The sequence below is a fragment of the Haliaeetus albicilla genome, chromosome 4, assembly GCF_947461875.1.
Source record: "Haliaeetus albicilla chromosome 4, bHalAlb1.1, whole genome shotgun sequence".
NCBI lineage: Eukaryota > Metazoa > Chordata > Aves > Accipitriformes > Accipitridae > Haliaeetus > Haliaeetus albicilla.
The window spans coordinates 3,939,312-3,959,666 of NC_091486.1; the positions used below are offsets into that span (position 1 = coordinate 3,939,312).

The 20,355-nt window shown below is 37.5% G+C and overlaps 1 long non-coding RNA gene across 1 annotated transcript in view; it reads left to right on the forward strand.

Annotated features, from left to right (window-relative positions):
* The window catches only part of LOC138685031 (uncharacterized), a 60,879-nt gene extending 50,179 nt beyond the window's left edge, over positions 1-10,700 (forward strand). The window contains exons 3-4 of the long non-coding RNA XR_011324262.1: positions 5,027-5,218; positions 10,640-10,700. This is a non-coding gene — a long non-coding RNA (uncharacterized lncRNA). The remainder of the gene's footprint in view (positions 1-5,026; positions 5,219-10,639) is intronic.
* Positions 10,701-20,355: the final 9,655 nt, after the last annotated feature.

Below are 20,355 nucleotides of genomic sequence, written 5' to 3' on the forward strand. Positions count from 1 at the left end.
TGTAGCTCTTCCTTATGGGTTGTCTGAGCTGGTGCTTTAAGTACTAAAAACCTGAATGGCTGCAGATTACATTGGCTACTCCGGGGCTGGATTTTGGAGTATAGTCGATGCAAAAGTGGTAAAGGTGCAAATTTTGGTGAACAGCATTAACGGAGAGCGCAATAGGATTACCAGCACGGTGGGGGAGGCTTATAAATTAGGTTTCGTGAGGATTAGCAGTGATATGAGCGAGCAAGGCAACTTCTCTGGCATCCCAAAGAGCAAGGAGCATGTAGAAGGAAAGACAACTGCTGATGTCCCTCTTTGCCCGGCATTTGGTATGCACGGGCGTAGGCATCCAGCGAGCAGCAGACAGCACTAAAGAAGGACTGCCCCGCTGCAGAGAGAGCCACGCAAAGTGAGAGCAGCTGTGAGCGCTGGCATATTTAGCTGTTAATGCTGCCGACCCTCGCAGATGAGGCTGGCATGAGACTGCAGGAATGAGGACGGGGTAGTACTAACAAGACCGAATTGATCTGCATATATTACAAAGGAAGACCAGAATACTTGCATAATCACAAATCTGTGAAGTAGGTCCAGGGGAACACCTTGACTTTCCCAGGAAATGAGAAGGCAGCTGTGAATGTTTTTGGCAGAAAAGCGCTTCTGCTTTTGAGAATTGCCAGCCCACCGTTGTTCGCTCTCCTCTTGGTCTGGGCTCAGTTTGAGCGTTGCCGAAACTCACTCTGCGTCGCCCCGCGACAAAATTTAGTGTTCTGTGTCATGGATCTGGAAGAAACAAAAATAAGCCACCTGCCTGAAAAATTGCGTTAGAATACAAACACTATAAATATGTTATGGAAAGTCATATATACTGCTTTGAAGGAATAAAGACAAACGGGGACCGTTTCTTTTGTAAATGAGAAATTATGTCTCTTTCCCTGATATAAAATGAGATTGCTGTTTAGGAAGGGTCATATAGATTTTAAATATTTTAAATACGTTTCTTACAAAAATATGAATACACTCTGGGCACATTTGGCCAGTACTTTGAATTACAGCCTTGAAGTTGCAGAAAGCTTAAGTGAAAAAGGCAAACAGGAGCAGAAAGAGACGAGGAAATGTATCAGCTCTTTTCTCTAATAAAGAAAAAAACATATTCATGACTTGCTGATACGCTGTAAACTTTTGTATACTGCATTTCCTTAGGCAACCACAATTGTCCTCCATAAGGATTGTTTCAGCAAATCACGCTATTCGGATAGGCATAGCAGAAAATTTTAGCAATCTCAAGAACTGCAAGCTCAGTCTTGCACTTGGTGAAGTGCGTAATGTAAAGTGATGCCTTTAGAGAAAGTACCCTATAACGCAAGAAGACAAATCACTGATTTGGAATTGATATGTTCCTTGTACTTGATATGTTCATTTATATGCAAGAAATTTATTTGATCCCAAAATCAGGAATTTAACCAAACAGGCAGATAATTACATGGCCATCAAGTGAAGAAATGGAAAAAAAACCCCATCAAGATCCCTGTTGCAGAAAACAAGTATATAAATTAGGGAACAAGTGACGAATCCTGAAGAGGAAAGCAATATACTAAATAAAGTACTATTTCATGCATGCAACTTGTGTAACATTAAGGTTATGCTTATACAATGAGAAGTAAGGGAATTGGAACTAAAGAGAGAAAAGTCAGCATTAATGCTGAACCTTGCCCTTCTAATTTTTAAAATGAATTTATTTTTATTTTCCACATTCACAATGCATATGCCAATATAAATCACAGTGCATTATTAACACAAACAACATTAAGACATAGAAAAATAAAGAGCTTAGACTTTATTTGATTTTCAAGTCTGACTGAACAAAACCAGACAATGTACAGCTCCCTTCTCTCTTTCTCTCGCATACACACATTTGTTAGGCTGTTGTGGTTTTTTTCCTTAGTGTGACATCTTTCTTATTTTAGGGTTTAATTACTAGACGCATAGCTATAAAATTTACAAAATTTCTTAGGTATTTTTAAAAGGAGAAAAAAAAATTTAAAAAAGATGTACCAAAAGAATTTCAAAGTCAGATATCTCTTCTCTGGGTTTTTGAATAACATGTAATTGGCTTATTTTGATACTTATATTCAGACTTTCAGGAAGCATTTTAAAGTATGTCAGCTAACTAGGATTCTCAGTTTCAGAAACAGTCCATAGGATTTGGATCCAAAAAGACTTAGGGAATAGTGCTTTCTACTTAATTTACTTATTTTCTTTTTTTTTGTAAGAAATTTATTATAAAGTGTTAATTTTTATAGATAATTCAAAATTGATGAAATATTGCCTGTTTACTTAAGTATGGGGTTTTTTTGCTGAGTGATACACTCTGCAGTAAATAAGCTGCTGCCTTCGTCTGGAGCCATCTCAGGAAAATCATCCCTCCAGTGCTCCATGTCTCTTTATGGATGGTTTTTATGCAGTAATTTGATCCCAGAAAACATTTACGGATCCCAATATGAGTAATGCTTCTTACCATTAGCAGTTCACAGTGTACGATAGTCAAATGACACCGAGGATCCTGCTCAAAACTGTGAGGAAAAATATTTAATATCTGTACTAATTATTCATAGTCAGTAGGAAGGGGTTATGCATATAATATGTAAAATTATAAGTATAAAAATTATAGAAAGAATTTATACTTGAAAGAATGAACTGGATCAAACAGGCCATTTTTTGAGATACATCTGGTTTTACAAAAGCAGTAAATATAAGTCCGGACTTAGTTTCCTTCATTATTTTTATTGAAATATGGATAACTTCAGCTTCCATCATTCCAACTCCATGAAAAACCACCAGACTTTTGGCAAAGCTGATCTATTGAATACTTCATGGTTTGGGGTTTTTTTTTGAAATTACATTAGAGACATATGTAAATGAATTGTGTAAAAGAAATGCAATTTATGTATCTGTATGTATCTGCCATGATTTTTTTCCATTTTTTACTTCTTCCTTTGACTCTGAAACTGAAAGAAGCAGAATTACACAGTAAGTCTTAAAGTCACAGCTATAAAGTCTGTGGGAAATTTAATGAACAGAAACTTACCCAAAGAGATGACTTCTTCGAGTGTCACTTTTCTTTCTCTGCATAAATTCATTCCAAGCACAAGACACAGGCAGTGAATCAGATCATTAAATGTGAGTGTTTGGAATATTCCACAAAGTGCATTTCACTCAGGTTGTTGTTGTTTTGTTTTTTTTTTTTTTTCTAAATACTGAGGATGCATTAAGATAATTGCAATAGTCTAATTAGACTTTCTCCTAAAAATGACTTGTCTACAAGTGGTTTAATAGATTAAGGATTTTAAAGGGGTTAGAGAGAACCAGTTACAGTAATCAGAGAAGAAAAAGTGCTGAAGGTATCATGAAAGCTCATAATTAAACTGAAGCTTACAGCTCAATTAAACTTGAGCATCATTATGCATAAAACATCAGTGGGCATCAAGAGTCCAATAAAAAGAGATGCTATCAATGTTAACAGCCAAAAGGTAAGACATAATATGGATTGGACCAAGTCTTCCAGATAAAGTCAAGGAAAATTGTGAATAAATTTGGAGGTGACGTACAATCTAAGCCACGTCTAATAAACTGATTAATACAAGTTTGACATTGGAGATACAGTAACTGCAAGACATAAAACTGAGCTCTGTTTTATGCAAACCACAATAGATTAGTTTTGAAGAGGGGAAATACAAGAGTGATTTATCTGGCAGAAACAGGACAGGCAATGCCTTTGACTGTGAAAACACCATTTGTGTCATCCAATCCTGTGCAGTATTTGTTATATTTAGACATGGACATCCTGACCTTAGTTTGGATTCTCATTTCACTTTTATAGCTATATAATTTGGCAGTGCTTCCTATTTCAAGATCCCTATAATCACGTAACTCCTTTGTAAATATGTGGCAAATACTTTATAAATAGGCAGTAATGGAGCCATCAAGCAGATGACTTGGATTGTGAGTACGCTTCCAAGCTCAAGGCAGCTTTATCGGATTCTCGTAGCAGTTGGCTTGTGTCAAATTGATGTACACCTTACAAGATGTTTTCTTTTACATACCTCAAGGGAGCTGAAGGCCCAAACCTACCAAATCTATTGTGAAAATCTTTGTAGCAGAGCGGGTGATGCTTTGAATCAAAAGCTCACAGGATTGTATCTTGAAGTTTTCACATTTTTCTCTCACTTAAGAGTCTTGTGTTAACTTTTTTTTAACACATATGCAAATGCAGCAGTCAAAAAGTTTAAATATTGTTGAATTCCCAGCAGTATTAGTGTTAGGAACAGCATATCAGTAAAAAAAATTGCGTGATATTGCACGCAGAAGAAATTTGTTGCAAAAGAAAATTATATAAGAAAAATTGTTGCATAAGAAAAGAGCTTTTGGTGCTTTTCTCTGAAAGGTACAGCAGGCATTTACAATATCATTAACTAAAAAATTAAGAATGCATTAATTGTGCAATCTGTGTTTCTGTAATGGGAAATTTAAGTTAGTGAGTGCTGGGAGAAGTACTGCAGTAATATTCTACAGGTAGCAGAGTATCACAGAAAGAATGAAGAGATCCTGGCATGAAATGTTTTACACAGATTCTATAAGATTCACAGGTGTTAGTAAACTAATATATCTAGATTCTCTTGACCTTTTTCTTTGCAGCTTTGTATGATTTACTAGTCTTTCTTTCTTCTGTGGTGCCCTCTGGATTGGTACCTGCAGGAACCTCCAAGTTCCACTTGGAGAAATATGAAGTTAGGAAGAAAATGTCATCATTTAATGTAGAGGAAAAAAGAAGATCTGTAAGTGATCGGCATGGAAGTCCAAGTGCTAGGACATAGCAGATCCAAGTTCTTCCCTTACATGTACAATGTTTGTACAACTCGTGTTGTCTTCCTGGGGAGTCCTTTGTACAGCTTATTGGGTATTATTTGTGTAAAGGCTTTTATTTTATCAGGAGCCAAATTAATAATTAATACCAGTTTCAAACAATTTTCATGTGGAAAAGTTTCCAGGTCCCAGATGGAGTATGTGGTGCAAAGAGAGTCCGGAGGGGAGAGGCTCTTCCTAATCCAAAAACTGCAGGAGACCTGCTGTGGCTCAGGCTTGAATCTGAATGTGGATCTTCTGCATCCTAACTGAATGTCGCCGGGTTCAGGCTGTTCCTTAGGAGATTAGCATTTCTGGATCAGAGCAAGAGGTAAATTCAGTTGGTAGCTCATAACTCCAAGCAATATTCAGTCAGAGGGGTGGTGTCTTGCAGAATCCCAGATCTGATCGTGTATTTGATCATGTCTTAATTAGCCACTCTTCTGTTTATAGTGAAATGAAGATGCTCCAGTGCTAATTAAGGAGGGTCTATTAAGACACATAGAAATGCCTTCCTGATTTAGAGCTTAGACACGAGTTAACTGGGCATCAATGGCTCTGCAGTGAATGCCCATGTACGTGCTCTGTGGCAAATGTGAATTTATTTACTTTAGCTTAGCTCACAGAGAAAGCAGGATAAACCAATTTAAATTTGTCCTGCCTGGTTAGTTCATGTGAGGTATATTGATACTCTTTGATAGTATTTAGATTTTGTTGCGAAATCAATAGTTAAGTATACATTTTACGTTAGCCAAAGGAGCATGTTTGCTCCTTCTCAGGACCTTAACTATTAGTTTTGTTATTGTACTTGTTAGAGCATTACTATATTGCACTAAACAACATTAACTAAAATTATAATCACAATCATTATAGTTCACATTGTATTAACTGTTATATTGTGATAAAATGACCATATTATAACATTATCAGTGATGGTGTGTAGTGATACACATCCATTTCTGTAAATAGGTACATTCTTTGTAGAGCAATGGTAGGAACATGATGGGATGAAAGACTTTAACAATTGCAATGAGATCAGCAGAAGGAGTAAAGATCTAAAAATCACTACTGAAAATCACCCCTTAGAATTTTAGATCCATGAAATGGACAGGAAAAAAATTCTGAACTTCAAGGAGTCCGTAGTCACCCCCAGAGAAAATACTGTTTCTACAAGCTGCAGAGGGGATGAATTTGGGCCATGTCTGTTTTCCCCAGTGTCTTGAAACAAACCCACATGTACAACAAAAGTGCCCATGCAGAGAAGTCTTTTGAGCTTGACATATTTTATGTGAGCCCTTTATTGTCCCATTAAAAAAATACACAGGATATTAAATATAGGAAAGAATGTAAAGGGTCTCGCTAAACCAACAAAACCAAGCGAATTCATGAATCCCATAATCTGTCCCTTCCAGGTTGTTCAGTGTACACTGTGATACCTAATGTTTGGACTACTGTAATTCACTGACCTAAGTGAGTGAGTGAAGAGCACAGTATTTCATCTTGAGGGGTTTTTATTCTTTCCCAGAAGATACTGTTAGTAGCATGAAAAAATTGTATTATAACAAAATTGTATAAAAACAAATTCCCTCCCCCCAAGCCAATACGTGTTGTTTTACAGCTGGGAGGCAGAAAACATATTGGTTGAAAACATTACAATATTTAAAAACCACATGGAGTAGTAAAAATTGGAATGAGTCCTCTAAATCTTCTATAAAATGGTTAATCAGTTGATCCTTAACAACTGCTATGTACAGTACAGAGAGCTTATAATTCACAAATGCAGGTTCAAGCAGTGTTCCCCAAGGATGGGGAGAACAGATTGAAACACTGAAAAGAAAGAGGAGGGAGACAGAAGGAAAGAAAGAATTAATAAAAAGGTCAAATTCTTAATTTGCTTTTTTATTTTGCCAATGATTGTTCCCTGTCTCTTAACGCTGAAAAAAATCTCTTCTCTCACTCTCTCTTGATGGAAAAGGAAAAAAATCAGTTGCAATATATTTTGGAATACTAATTACTGAAGTTACTTGCTACTTTTTTCATCTCTTCTAAGAAATCCTGCTACATTTTTCAAAATTTAAAATCAAGGGCTTGCCTGCAGTAAAATAAAGGGAAGATATATAGATATATATATATTTTTTCTTTTTATTTTTAATGACAGTCTAACAATAGTCACACAACTCACCAGTGCATTCCAAAAATTTCATGCTGTCATCATAAAAATCTGACTGTAGCAGAATCTGTCTGACACTAGACATAGCCCTAATGACCCTAAACTCACATACGATCCCTGGTGATCAGAAGAAGAAAAATACGGTAAAAATAGAGAAATATGTAAACTGCTTAAGTGACAGAAAAATATTCTCTGGAGAATGTCATTCATTTTTTTCCTGTCTTTCACAACTGTCAGAGGTACTAGCTCTCTGAACTTGCCTTTTGTTTTGTTTAACAGGAAGCATAGGAGAATTTACTAGTCACTTGGAAAGTAAAATTAGTGATGAAGTCAGGTCATTCCCCCATTTCTACAGTTACAACAGTACATTTACACTATTTAAACAGGCAGCATAACACAACCCTTTCCACTTTTACAAATGTTGGTAGTGATGAATTTCTCTCATCAGACTTCTGTTTCCTAGGGTTCATTTAACGAGAAATTATGTTTCAGTGTAAACCAATAAATAAGGTTTTACATGAACACAGGAAAGTCTTAACTGAATCTCACATGCATTTAGACAAAAAAAAAAAAAGTCCTTTCTATGTGCTTTTTCTTTTTTTGTGTGTTAATACGAAAAAGCTTGATTTTAATTGTGATTCATTTCTAGTATTCCTATAAATTAAGTAGTGAGGAATTTATAGGATTCTTTGAAAGTTCAAAAGCATTCTAGAAATATTATTCTAAAGAAATAAAGAATTTAATAGAGTTTGATAAATTTTTTGCCATATTGTGTGACATTTGATGTTTTTACCTCCAGCTTTTGAAATCAGCCTGATAATAGAGACTTCTTTCTGTCTCTCTCAACTATAGAGATAAGACTGAAAATATGAATCTTAAATGTGCTGACCCTAAAAGCAATGAGAAATATCACTGTAGTATAGCTTTGAATAAATTACTGACACTTTAAAGCCAATTGGTGTTTAATTCATTATGGTTTTTAATGTTTAGAACAGTAGTCTTTCTGGGCTGTGTTTTGTTTAGCCGTGCCATAGCAATGTGTTTTACACATTATCATGAAGACATTGATTTCCCTGTGACCTGGGCCTCTCCCATTCTTTGGTTGGGCTCCGAGTACCACGTGGAGCATTTTCTTTCAGGTCCTCCTTCTCCTCTCATGGGAACTCTTGAAGAAACATTTGGCTTTTACGGAGCTCTTCCAAGGTGAACAAAGTCAAACTTCCTTATGAATGGCATAGATTGACAAATATGTGAAGTTCTATTACTAAAAGAATACAAAAAAGAAAGACCCATATGACCAAAGACCTGAAAAGAAAGTCACAATTCAGACATGCAAAGATCCTGTATTTGGGGGAAAAAAATCCCTCTTATCTGAAGAAGGGTCTGTCCTTGTGAGACTTGGAAATACAGATGTTGAGGGATTTGCATCTGTGTGAACAGTAGCTGGACAATAGTCCATCAGGAAGAGATATTATTTTAGTTGCTGATTCATCAGAAAGATTGCTATCCTAGTCTCCAACCAAAGAAGGAGAAAATGGGCAAATTGTCAGCTCAATACAGTCCTAAGCTGTATTTCAGCCAGGGAGGTGCGTTCCCAGTGAAAAGTAGTTTCTTCCTGTATAACTGGATATCTCAGCATACCAGGAGCTCGGAGAATCAGAAACAGACAATTTCAAAACCAGGTTTCCTGGTATATAAAAACTTCATTAAAGCTACCAGAAATCCTGTACTCAAAGTGTGCTGAGGCGAACATCAGCATCAGTGAGTCCACTCCCTCCTGATCAAACTGTGCACATCCTCATGTTTAATTGTAAGAGTTTATAGGCCTGCGTCCGCATCACTGTAGTATTTTATGCCTTGCAAATATTAACAAATCTAGCTTCACAACATCCTGAGAGGTCATGCCAGGAAAACTTCATATAAATATTTTAATCTCTCTTCTTGCAGTAGAACTTTCACTTCCCTTACACACATCCTTTATGTTTGTTGAACTTGTATTTATAGGTCTAAGTTTTCTTAAACCAAAACAAAACAGTAATTTATCTAGTTTATTTCTTTCAAAATGGTGTTCTTAAAGTACATCTTGCAGATAGATTATCTGTCCCTCACAGCAAAGCCTCACAATGGGAGTCTAATAATTGCTCTTTTTCTAATTTCACTAAATGAGTTATAATTATTTTATGTCTGTTTTATGGTTACTGAATAGTATTAACCTAAGCTCTAATTATAATATAGCTTTCAAAGAAATGTATGGACACTAAATTGATGGACTGCCAGCTTATGTAGGAACATCACATAAAGCAGATATACAGCTAACAGTTTAAGGCATAGCATGTTAAAATTCAGGGGCACAACTTGTTCATGAATAAGTAACAGGGTGTAAATTCCTTGACTATCTTTTTTAGTGGATCAAACAGAGAAGGGCACGATTAATACTTGTCAAAATGAAAGTACAGTTAAAGTTGAATGTTACTTGTACCCATAGGATCGGAAGTCTCAATCAGAGTCTGAAAGCCAGGTTAGTCAACACTGTAATGGTAATGATGGATACTACGTCTGTTTTCTTCTAATTTGCCCCGTATTAGAGGATTATGAATGTTACTGCCACAAATTACTCCATTGTTTTTCACGTATGAAGTGATTCTTGACCAAATATTTTGCAATTCTCTTCTCGTCAGAGGTGGTTGAAGGTCAAAATGTTAAGAATCCAAGATTTTAACATCTCTGCATGTTTTATATAGCCTCTACCTACCCCTGCCAAGGCGATGTCCGCCTGTAGGTTTGCAGCCGTGGCCCCTCATCCCCACGCGTCCCCGGAGGTGACAGCATCTCCTCCCGACAGAGCTCCCCGCGGCTCCCAGCTCCCTCCGCACACTCGGCCGCCCCTCCCTCGCCCAGCCACGGGGGATTTGTGGCTTGCTCATGTCAAAATAGAAAATCAGACCTCTTAGGGCATTTGTCATCCCTTCTCTGGACAGGTCAGCAGAAAGACGTTATTTGGCCCTGGAAACTCAGAAGTGGTCTTCAGCGTGGTTTTTCCTCTTGCCTTTGGTATGAGAGGCTGCGTTGGGCAACACCGACTTTCTGCTGGTCAACTTAACACAGCTAACAGAACGATGCCTGACCACCCCCCCCAAAACCCAAGCGTACCAGAAATAAATGAGAATTTCCTTCCCCAAAGGTGATCCTTCTCTTTTAGAGACCCTGAATATGTATGACACCCATTCATTCTGGATTTAGATTTTAAAAGTCGGGTGCAGACTTGTAGTGCTGTTTGAATTAGCTTCAGACTAAACAAATTAGATGTGTAAAACACACCTGGCTCTTATCTAGCTAACAGTTAAACCTTAGACTATGAGAACTAAATAAAACCTACGAGCCGTTTCCTGGCCACTATGTGAGATTTTCCATTAAGTTTATTTTTTAAGCCTCAGTGTCTGTTTCTTAATTACTTAAAGGTCCGTGGATTCATTCTGTTGTATGAAATTGAATATAAATTGTTTACCAGACTTAAGGGGGCAAGGAGATTATGCACTTTCTTATTTTTAATATTTCTCTCTCCTATCTGCTGTGACTGGACAGAAATTTCAAGCAACAGTTCTTGGAAAACATATGGAGATCAGCCTGGGAGTTTTGTAAGGTAAGGGACCGGCCACGATGCCAGGATGTCTGGCTGCTGCTTCTGCTCAGCAGCTCTGCATCCTTTATGTTTTGAAATTATTCTATTGCAACCATTTTCAGTTTAGTTTATTTTGGCAATATATCCTTGTTTCTAAAGGTGTCTACACTTATTTGACTACAGAAAATATTTACTTTTCTAAAGGGCAGCTTAACCTTTGTTTAAATTTGAGGTGAGCGAAAGGTCATCGTAATTATTTGCTGTATTATTTGTGTCACATCTGAGTTACTATGAAGGCTGAACATGCATTGCCCTTTATTAGGAAACTGCTTAACAAAACGCAATATAACCACATGTTTTGTATCCAGCAAATATTTTATTGGAGCACTGGCTTTTGCCTCTCTCGGGCTCTGACTGAGAACATTTAAGTTAGCAGAAGGCTTACCCAGGGGATGGGATAGAGATGGGTGGTTTGTTATGGCAGCTATAGCCACTTTGTTTTAAATATCTTGTAGCTGGGTAAAGGGGAAATTGGAGTTCAATGCTTCCTGGTAAAGAGCTGGAGAGTGGAAATTGCTGTAGTGGTGGAGGTATTATAGCTAAGGTGGATTAATGGGAACATCGCACTGTTTCTGCTAACAAAGGCTCACTTTCCCATAAAGTTCCCAAAACATAACTTCCCCATAACTGCCTTGAGAGGTAAGGAAGTATAAGCATGCAATATGGCTGTAAGTTATAACTGAAAGTTACAAGGGGTGTTTTGATCACATTTACGGGTTGAGGCATTTATTTGTCTGGCAGAAGGCTGTTCGTGGGTGCAGGAGGCAGCTCCGCCGTTGCAGGCAGCATGGATGGCTGTGGCTGGATCCTCCTCAGCTGGGGCTGGTGTAATTCCCAGAGTGAAAGCCAAGATCACCCTCTTGTTTTGTTGCTGTTGATTCGTTACAACGTTTGTGGTCTAATGCTTACTATTTGTGAGATGCTACATTGCATAAATAAAGCTGCCGCCTCTATCTTGATATGAAGTCGTGATCCAGTGAATAACGGGTTGCTAATCTCATTTGAGACAAAAACCTCAATGCCTTGCCATAGAAATTGTCTTTGAAGTAGAGCAAACAAACATTTAGCTACCCTTAGATTAGTATGTCTGGTAAGATTAGTATGACCGAAAAAGTTTCACCTGATAGTGCTCACACGCAGAAAAAATGAGAGCGTCAAACAAGTCTTCAGGAGCAGAAGTGCCACCATGAACTTACGTGGATGCACAAGTAGTATAGGATTCAGCATTGAATAATACAGGTCACATTGTGATAATGTAAAAAGGAAATTGTTTAAATGGATAGAAGGTATTACAGCAGCTATCAAAAAAAGAATCACATCCTTTTTTAAGGCACGAGTCTTGTTTACGTCAGTAACAAACTGATGCTGCTCTCCTACAGAGAAGCATGCAGATGCAATTGGGATTATCTCAGCTCCAGGCTGTGTAAAATGGGACAGGGAAGAATATGAGATCCAACCAGATCAGAAAAGAAACTGGAATTTGGTCTAGGCAGGAGGGGTGACTCCTGTATTAGCTGGGAATGTACATCTCATCTTGGATGACCTGCCCCTCCGGACCCAAAGTCCATGTCCTGAGCAGGAGCCCGGCTGCTCCAGTAATAGACAGATGCTTTGAAAAGCAGAGTGTATGTAGAGACCAAGCTCCAATTTAAAGTCAAGAAACTCTGCTTGAATTTGTTGCTTGGAAAATATCCCAAGAGCAGCTTATTGTGATAGACTGTGTGTAAATAATCAGCACCTCCCAAGTTACTCCTATGATAAAGCGTTGTAGCTGGGAAGGGTTACTGCTTCATCACATCACTCAGATGGTTTTATATCTGCATGGCAAAGTAGCAAATATATATGGATCTGGAAGTGCTTGATACATGAGATATACAGAGCACAGGGGTTTTTTTGTATTTATGTATATTTATGGTCACTCATTAAAGGAGCAGTGACCCTTTGATAGATTAATATAATGTGCTTCAGATACAGTAGCACAAGTAAAATGACTTTGACAGTGAATCCACTTGTTGGCACTTGAGTTGCTATGCAAGTGGAAGAAACGATAGGCCTTCAGTTCGAAACTCTTTCCTAAAAGTCAGCCTGGCCGCCAAAGTACACTGCTATATTGAGTCAGCCCTATCTTTTCAGTAAATAGAGTTTTTGTGTCTTTCACTCAACAAGTTCCTTTTAACAACATCCATTTAAGAACATCAAAGAGAAGACGGAGGTGGCAGGAGATAGCCAGCGATCACTAGCCAGGACCGGATTGCATAGACCTTTAAGGGTCAGGTGAGAGTATTGCTCCATGGAAATACCGATGCGAGCAAAGGGAAGCAGAGAGACGTCTCTGCGCGACCTCGCGGCGGGAGGCGAGCGTGCGGTGCCGCGGCGGAGGTTTGCGTTGGCAAAGGTCCACCGTGGGAAAGGCCGTGCTGGGGTTGCACCGTGCCTTTGTTGTTCCGCAGATAATGCGACAGGGGCTCAGCTGGAAGCGATGCCATTTTTTTTTTTTTCATTGCTGAGGATAAAGTCAGATTTCTAACAACACCAAAGGCTTTAAAAACATTTTTGTTTGCGTTTTCGAAAGAACTGCCTGCAAGACAGAAGTCTCAGATCAGAAGTCGTCTTGTAAAAATCCTGGGGAGTATTGTTAACCCTCAGTGCGCGTTTGGTGATGTGTCAATCTTCTAGCGATACCGCTCGTGCTAGGAAATCATAATTTATTGAGGTCAACGGGTTAATGGGCTGGACTATGTGCTACCAATTGGTAGACATAAAATATATTTAGTCCTGTGACATACCTAAAAGGTTTTCAATAGAGGGAGTCTCGTAATAAAACGTGTGATGAGTCGTTCTATTATTTTTCTCCCAAAGCTTTCTTTTCTTTCAAAGATAAAGGAAAAGGGGAGAAAGTTGATGTTTGAAATCAAAAAAAGCTGGGTAGCTGTTATGTTGCAGATGTGCGTTTTATAGTTTAATATTTTTTGCGTGAAAAAGCAGTTGGAATTCTAAGCAGACATGATGTAGAGCAATTTAAAATTAATAGAGCACTTCAAATTTTTAGGAGCACTTTAAGTTAGAAGTGATCTTGGTTTTGGGCAGGCTTGGTGTAGAAAGATGTAAAATTATGAAAGAATTCCCAATATAAAAGAACATATTGGTATAAAGGCAAAAACTAATATAGCAGATTAGGACAAAGTAAATTATTTAAAAATGCAACAAACCAAAACTTCAGACGACAAAATTTGTCTTACTATATTCTTTCAGTATATTTATTTGGCTTCCATTATTCTGTTATTTTAAATATCCCATATGAGATGGAAGAAAGGTTCTCAGAGAAGAATATTGAGAATAAATATTAGTGAAAATGCAGAAATTCTGCTCTTGCCCGTGTGTCCTCCTGTGGGCTGACCGTCCCTCCCGCAGGGGAAGCAGGTTATTGATCAGCGCAGGGGAGGTATCTGCCAGCCCCTGCCCGTCTTCCCTAGGTGAAAGAGCAGGGTGATGAAGAAGGAGACAAGCTCGTTATTGAGTCTCTCAAAGGCCACAGGGGCAAGGCTGGGCTAATAAATTCTTTTTTAAAGTAAGTAAACGCTTGTGCTGCCTCGTGCCCTCCCTGTAGCCTAGCGCTATGTTTTCTGTGTGCTATACAACTGTCCAGATTTTCCTCCTCATCACAGATGTTTTTCCTACTGGGTCAAGCTGGACAAAGTTTTTGGTTTGCTTTGTTTGGTTTGTTGGTTTGGGTCGTTTTTTTATTTTTATTTTTTTTTCATTATTATTATTATTGTACCATCAGCAGCATCCATACAGCTGGAAAGAAATGGAGTATTGGAAAATATAAAACTGCTCAGCTTGCCAGAGCGTGGGGTGATAAGTGTGAACTTTCCCCGGAGGAGCCTGTGCTTGTGGCAGGCGGGAGAAGGGAAATCCCTGGGGCTGGAGGATGCCCACACGGACCAAAGGAGAGTCTCCCTGGGTTGATGGAGGCTCTAACACCAGCCTTAAATGCTTGATCTATAGCACATCCATGCAGCATTTGATTAAACCGGGCCTGAATTGCCATTTGAATTAATCCCATTACCAGCTTGTCTCTCCAGATCAGTTATTTCAGTACCAATATCCATCACGGTCCTCCAGAAACTGAGGAGTATCAGTCACCTGTCATGCCTTTGGGGCTGGCGTCGTAGATCAGACGCCAAAAGCACACAGAGAGCGTCCCAGACAGGTACGTACAGTCTATAAGAGAGAAACCGCTGACCCTGCTCAACCCGACGGCTGGGTGAAAGAAATAAGGGTAGTCGGGAGGGCAAGATGTAGGAAATCTCAGTTCTTTTCCCATGGGAAACTATTAAACGTACCCTCAGTTTTGCAAAACGTGGGTGCTCTGTTAAACAGGGCCTGTTCTTTCTAATTCTTTCTTTACCAAGTACCTCACGTAAAAACATGACCCTCAATTATGGTGCACTGGTATGATACAAATTATATCATTATTATCCATAGCTATAAGGATAAAATCTTTAATGGGTTTGAAGCACTCCTCCACCAACTGGAGCACAGAATAAATATCTGGATACATAGATTTTAGGCACTTTAAGCTTTTTATTGCATCAGAAAGATCAAGTAGCTCTGACTACTGGATCCCAAATAAGTTCATTGCTGCAGTATTCCTGTGAGTGATTTAGTAAGTAACCAAATATTCTTGTTACTCTCAAGAAATTAAGCATAATGTATTATGTGTCTCTTTAATGCCTGGTTCATTATACTTTTGTATTGATTTACATTGTTTGCTATTTTGACGTATACTTTTTATATTATGAAATGATGTATTTTGTGATACTGCATAGATGTTCTTATCCCATTGGACAAGGCTTGTTGCAAACATGATAATGAAAAAAGCGATCCCTCCCTCAAAGCCCTGTCCCCTCTACATTTATTACAGTGACATAGATCGTCATGTAGTGGGGTTTTTTTGATGACTGTCTGTACATGCAGACACTCATGTCTACCGCACAGGAAAAAATCCTGTGTATTTTAGTAGGGGTACAGCCAACAATATTTTATACAAATAACGTAAAACCTATTAAAATTTAATAGAGAATATGTTTTTTTTTCTTTTTTTTAAGCTATTCCATATATTTTTGTATATGTGGTATGATTTTATGAGCTAAACTCTAGTGGATAATTTGGAAAAATCTATATGGAATTACAAATAATTTTTCCCAAAGTGTTTTGTTTTATACATGCATTATAAATATATAATTTCACATGTGCACACTTTATTTTTCTTACTTATATTAAAAATGACAAAAAGATTTCCAAAGCAAATGCGCTTTGTTTTATAGCTAAAACAAAGAAGGAGACCGGGGAGTCCCCTGCCTCCTCTGAACGGGAAGTATTTTGCTTATCAATCTGTACACAAAAAATGTGTTCCCCCTCACATACCTTGAAATGCCTGACTTTTCCCCATTTCCTCCACTCCAAACCGAAATGGCAGAACTTCTGCAGAAAACCCTAAACCAAGTTCAGTCTTTAGATGTGCTGTACACATCGGCCTCTCTTTTCATGCCAGTGCCGAACTGGGGAGAGCTGAAGCGGTATAAAAAATAAGTAATTATTGCATGTGTCCCTTGCCTTCTGACATCAATTTCCTTATATAAAGGCAAGTCATTTAATAGCGGTGTTTTATAGCACTAAAGTACTTCCAAATGAACGGGGGGAAAATAATCAAATGGCGAGGGCTGTCTTCTTCAGTTTGCATGATAACGCTCCACTCCGGGCCTGGGACTGGACCAAGGTAAACTGAAATAAGGATTAACTAACAATAGCAAAGGCTAATTTACAGAAACCACATGAGGAGTTCCTGAGCACAGCCCAGATAACAAAAATATTATCAACGTTGTTTACAGTGAAGTCAGTCAGTTTATTAGTTAGAGTGCTTCATTATGTATAAAAGATGCCAATGATAGTCTCCTAGTCAAAATAAACAGGCATAAAGTGTTCCACATATACAGTTTGGAGAGAACAGTTACTTTGCTATTTATTTAATAATTGACCATAAATGGAGTCAAAGTGCAAAGGGAAAAAAAAAACCCTAAAAAAAGCAGCACACTAAGGGCTTTTTGAAAGATTGATAAATAATGTGGAATCTCAATTAGGCTTTAGAAGGAATGCAGATATTAAAAATTTGGTCAAGAATCTAATTAGCTGGAGGTAATTAAACAGTCTCACACGGGGTCATTAATCTTTTCCACAGACCTTTGATGTTTTGCACACTGTCTTCTAGTCATTAATAAAATTCATAACACTCCTCTTTGTGGTGTTTTATCATCATGTTTTTCTCTGTAAGAGCATAGAGCAAGTGTCATTGTATCACAAGGGCCTTACTTTAGTTAATTTCTTTTTTTCTGCTTGTTAGACTTAACTCTTTCTTGAACAAAATGATACCAATTTAAGCCAGAAGTTTTAAGACAGGTTTCAAATCCCCGATATGCTATCCCCGGTAGCTTTCAAAATCCATACATTAAGAAATAAACCAAATGTTTCTGACGCATCTGGTGAAATGAGAAACTTTTTTTCAAATCTAGTTCATCTGTCCGGTGCTTAATTTTGCAACCTGGTTCATATATTAGTCATATCCATTTCAGAAAAAGTAGAGGATTTTATTTTGCTTTCTTCCTTTACCTTAGGTTTCTCTTGATAGCAAGTCCCTTGGAGGCATAACCTGTAGTGTGCGGTTAATTTTAGTGGCGTAACCAGAGAGCTCTTGAGGACAGGGCTGTGATAGAAGTGAGGAATAATTATGAAAAAGAACTAAGTAAAATGGAAATTTGTTGAACGTGACTGATTTTATGTACAGTCTCAAAAAGCGAGCAGTACAGTACTTCAATAATGCATTATCCTGACATATTTCAAAGACAAACTGTGTTCAAGAATAGCTGAATTTAAAAGGCAAGAAAGCTACAAAGGATGCCTTTAGAAGATATAAAGATATGATTTCTATTACAAATATTAATATACATACATATATAGTGTGTGTGTTGTATATTTATGGATGTTTGTACTACAAGACCTACATTTATGAGCTGTTATGTAGAGTTGCATGAGTAAGTATAAATAGAAAGATATATAAATGGTTTGCTCATGACATGTTTGTGTCTATACAGCGACATTTCACATTTTAGGCAAATACATTTCTGAAACAGACAAATCCATTGTTTCATAAAAGTATTTGTAGATTTTGCATTTTGGTCTGTACTGTTTCAGGGATTTGCTTGTCAGTGGCAAGAACGTGTTGAGTCATTATAGGACGTAGAAACCGAGCTAATACTTTGCACACTTTTAGGTCGAAGAGCATGATGTAAAGCTGTATTGCATTACCTGCTGTGAGATGCATAAAAATACGCACCTTCCCTTTCTTCACAACAAGTGAAGAAATGTAAAATGGTCTTTAAATACTGTTATAAATGACAACAATTGAAAATGTTGATAGGGATCATTTTTGTGGTTGTTATGACGGATTTGCACAGCTGAAATATAGCAGATCTGTGCCTAAAAAGCTGGATGATCTTATCAGCTATTTTAGAAAGAAATCACACTTGATACCATTTCAGGAGCAAGAGATGTTAATGAGACACAGGAATGAAAATATCTAAGAGTATATAGTTATCTGAAGCAATCATATTCTGAACTTGTGAAGTGTTGTTCCGTTCATCTTGTATGTTCTGCCCTTGCGTGTTTGTCCGATAAGTCTCCGTCTCTACTTGGAAGTTGCTACTTTTTGCAACATCTTGTATTAATTTTATATCCAAAATGCAGCATAAAGCTGTACAGACCAAAAAAAAAAAAAAAGGGAAAAAAAAAAAAAGAGGAAAAAAAAAAAGATGCATAGCTACAAGGCTGTGGGTAAAAAATAGTTTCTTTCTCAATTGAATTTTAAATATAAAATTTTATGTGTCATTTTCTCAGAGGAAGGAAGTGATAGCAATTATTTTTTTTCTGTATTACTGGGCAAAAATGTTTTCCTCTAAAAATATCAAACCAACTGCAAAATATTTGCAGAGTGATCTACTTAAATGTGAGTGGGAGCTGGACAGCAAGGATTGTTCTCTTCTGTGTTTATTTGTAATTTATAAACAAGTTCCGACAGTCTTTTTTTCTTTCAAAAAATAAGGAAGGGAATTTTTATACTTTTTATTCAGAATGAAAAATTGTTTCTTACCTACTTAAGACTATTATTATGGCTGGAAAATTGATAAAGTGATACCGTCACAAAATGAAATGATGAAAACTGAGCAGTTGCTAAGAGAAAGTCCTGCTAAAACTGCCTTTTTTTTTTTTTTTCCTTAATGCTCATGCATTTTCAGTGACTAATTAACTTTTCAGTAAGGACTTCATCTTTAGTGATTTGACCTAGCTTTCTTTTACAATGTGAACCACCCAATAACCTCAGGAGTTCCACCAGGAAAACAAAGGACAGATGATGATGTCCTTGTTACTTCCAAAGTAAACAAAGAATAAAATCCCACAACAACCAAACAAAATCGAGCAGAATTCTCAGGTCTCTAAGAGTTCTGTTTGTTAACATCAGAAATACACTAAAGCAGCCTAAATCTTCTTTAAAAAAGGGTTACTTTTAATAATAAATTTTAAATAAATTGCAGATGCTACCTTGTGACCTTTTTTCAAAGTGATGGTAATGAGATCCATAGGTGGTTTAGACTACTTAATAATAATGAGATTGATACAAGGAACGCTCACATTGGCAACAATTTGATAATTGTCTGAGCAGGAAGAACTAGCCCTCCCTGGTGGTTTGAAAACAGAGCTGAGATTTGAAAAGCTGTACAGAGCTCTTATTTAATCTGAGCAATTCTATAATGATGTGAAAAGGTAAGTGTTTTTGATTTAGTGATGTCTATATTTCAAGAGACAAGATGTTGATGATAAAGAAAAAAAAGGCAAAAGATGAATGGCTGGTTTCTGGAGACATCTTTTGGCTTAATATCTAACACCATGTATGTCTGTGTGCATTTCTCTCAGTTTTCCCACTAGTAAAATAGAATACTAATTAGATTTTGATTACAGTCAGTTTTTAAAGTGTGGAAGGCACACTCAGATTTTGCTATTAAAAACTAATGTAAGAGCTGGACAAAAGCCTTTGAATCTGATGTGCTCTCAGGGCTGATCAGCTGGAAAGAAAACATGTACACATTACTTACACATGTGGTACATTTTTTTTTCTGTGGTCGAAATTACTTGGGAGCTTCCTGGTGACAAATAATGAATCCAGCGAAACACTTCTTTAGACCCTCTCAGGAAAATTGGTATTTTTTGGCATGTTCACGGCTTAAAGGTTGAGGTCAAGATAAAATTCTTTGCTATAGGTACTGTAGAGTTTGAGGTTTGTATAAAAAGTCACTGGGGTTTACATAGGTAAAAATCTATAACGATCAGTCTTAAAACATGACATACAACCTAGAAATGCCCAGGGGTGAACCTGAATACTAATTTCAGTGACTCTGAATTCAGTCCGTAAGCGAAGATGCTGCAGGCGACTCTCCTAGTCACCTGGGTCACCCCATTGCAGACTGCCCTACTGGGGAACCAGTAGAGATAGAGCCCCGGACGAGTC